Genomic DNA, 2,892 nt, shown 5'->3' with positions numbered 1-2,892 from the left:
CGCCCTTTACCAGACAAAGGGCTTAGAGGGAGCAGTCTGCCTCCGCCGCTGACTCCACTATTCTGCCCCTGCGAACCACCGGACCCCCAGACGCGAAGGGGAATCAGCCCTATCACTATTGGCCTTTCACCACTAGTGACCTCTACAATTGGAAAGCTCAGAATCCTAAGTTTTCCGAGAAACCGGCAGGGCTTATTGATTTATTAGACTCTGTTCTTTTTATCTATCAGCCCACGTGGGATGATTGCCAGCAGCTCTTGCAGGTCCCGTTCACGACTGAGGAAACAGAAAGAATCCTCAATGAGGCCTGAAAACTAGTTTCGGGCGCAGACGGGAATCCCACCACCGACCAGGCTCAGATAGATGCCTCCTTCTCCAAGTGGGATTTCATCACAGCAGAAGGTAAGGAGAGGCTCCGGGTCTACCGCCAGACTCTAATGGGGGGGGGGGTCCCCGAATGGCTGCTAGGAAGCCAACCAATTTGGCCAAGGTAGGAAATGTGCAACAGGAAAAAGATGAATCTCCGGCTGCCTTTTTAGAACGGATCATGGAGGCATTCCGTACTTATACTCCCATGGATCCAGAGGCTCCAGAAAGCAAGGCAGCTGTTATCATGGCCTTTGTAAACCAATCGGCCATAGACATTAGAAAAAATTACAGAAAATAGATAGACTAGGAGAAAAAAAGTCTGCAGGACTTACTGGTAGTAGCCGAAAAGGTATATAATAACCGGGAGCCTCCTGAGGATAAGTAGGCTCTCGCCATGGCGGCTGCCAGCAGTAAGCAGACTCGAGACCTGGCCCGAATACTACTAGCTATCACTGCTGACTCCCCTGAGGAACGAGACCTCCATCTCCAGCAGCTGGCGGACGACTCAAGAGGAGGTAAAGGAACCAACAAGGGGGGGAAGCAGAGGCTGCAGAAAGATCAGTGCGCATACTGCAAGGAGATAGGGCATTGGGCCCGAGATTGTCCAAAAAGGCCGGCGGGAAGGGAAGCAAGACTGATTGAGTAAAAGTCTTAGAGCTAGATGAACTGAGTGATTAGTGGAGTCGGGGTTCAGACCCTCTCCCCGAGCCCAGGGTAACTCTTAAAATGGAGGGGACCCCTGTTGACTTCCTTGTCGACACTGGAACGCAACATTCGGTCCTCTGCACCCCACAAGGAAAACTAGCCAGCAAGAAGTCCTGGGTACAAGGGGCAACTGGTATGAGCCAGTATTCATGGACTACCCAAAGAATGGTAGATTTGGGGACTGGTCAGGTATCCCACTCGTTTATGGTAATACCAGAATGCCCCTACCCACTGTTAGGACGGGACTTACTGACCAAGATTGGAGCTCAGATAACTTTCAGACAAGGGGGGCCTCAGGTCACTGATGGCAAGGGCCACCCCATCCAGGTCCTGACCATGAAACTAGAGGATGAATACAGCTTCCACCAGGAGGCGCTCCCGAGAGAGGATAATATAGACAGATGGCTACAAGAATTCCCCTCAGTTTGGGCAGAGATCGGGGGGTGGGGTGGGGGCATAGGACTAGCCACCCACAGGACCCTGGTCCTGGTAGAGCTCAAGCCAGGAGAAGGTCCCGTAAGGATCAAACAATACCCCATGTCTCAGGAGGCCCAGAAGGGGACCCAGCCACACATCCAGAGACTACGAAACCTAAGGGTACTAGTTCCTTGTCAGTCTGCCTGGGACACCCCCCTACTGCCGGTCAAAAAGCCTCACACAAATGACTATCAACTGGTACAAGACCTCCGGGAAGTAAATAAGAGGGTCATGGACATACACCCAACTGTTCCCAACCCACGTACTCTCTTGAGCTCCTTGGCACCCTCCAGGGTCTGGTATACTGTATTAGATTTAAAGGACGCCTTCTTCAGTCTGCCGCTGGCACCCCAAAGCCAACCCTCGTTCGCCTTCAAGTGGCATGATCCAGAGGAGGGCTACAGCGGGCAACTCACCTGGACATGGCTGCCTCAGGGGTTCAAAAATTCTCCCACCATCTTCGACGAGGCACTACACGAGGACCTGGGTGAGTACAGAAAGGAGCACCCTGGCCTCACCCTCCTACAGTACGTAGGTGACATCCTGATTGCTGCCGACACGGCCGAGGACTGTGAGCAAGGGACCCAGGACCTGCTGGCTACCCTGGGGGCCTTAGGGTACCAGGCATCTGCGAAAAAGGCTCAGATATGCAGGGAGAGGGTAAGTTACCTGGGATACATCCTGGAGGGCGGACAGCGGCGGTTATCAGATGCCAGAAAAATCTGTCCTGAAGATCCCTACTCCCACCTCCTGAAGGGAAGTAAGGGAATTCCTAGGACCGGCCAGCTACTGCCGCCTCTGGATCCCGGGGTTTGCTGAGATCGCCAGGCCCCTATATGAAGCCACCAAAGAGGGAAAAACATTTGAATCGACTGAAAAAGAGGAAACTGCCTTTAATCAGTTGAAAAAGGCCCTCCTAGGTGCCCCAGCCCTGGGCCTGCCAGACATTATGAAGCCCTTCCACCTCTTTGTAGACGAACACAAGGGAATAGCAAAAGGGGTTCTAACTCAAGCCTTAGGCCCCTGGAACCGCCCAGTGGCTTACCTGTCCAAGAAGCTAGACCCAGTGGCTGCTGGCTGGCTGCCATGCCTAAGAATTATTGCGGCGACAGCACTCCTTGTCAAGGACGCAGACAAACTGACCCTAGGACAGGAGATCTGGATCATGACCCCACACGCCATTGAAGGGGTCCTGAAACAGCCTCCTGATAGATGGATGAGCAACACACGTATGACTCATTACCAGAGCCTCTTACTCAACCATCCCTGGGTGCAGTTCCACCCCAGTGCGGCCCTCAATCCTGCAACTCTGCTGCCCAACCCTGACCTAGATGCTCCACT

General features: G+C 53.4%; 1 pseudogene; it reads left to right on the top strand.

Moving 5' to 3' along the window:
* The first annotated feature begins 236 nt into the window (after positions 1-236).
* Positions 237-2,453, top strand: LOC121043431 (uncharacterized; annotated as a pseudogene).
* The last annotated feature ends 439 nt before the right edge of the window (positions 2,454-2,892 follow it).

The sequence above is a fragment of the Herpailurus yagouaroundi genome, unplaced genomic scaffold, assembly GCF_014898765.1.
Source record: "Herpailurus yagouaroundi ecotype Mexico unplaced genomic scaffold, PumYag 187, whole genome shotgun sequence".
NCBI classification, from domain to species: Eukaryota; Metazoa; Chordata; class Mammalia; order Carnivora; family Felidae; genus Herpailurus; species Herpailurus yagouaroundi.
Note: the sequence above shows the minus strand (reverse complement) of the source record. Positions and strands in the feature narration are given on the sequence as shown.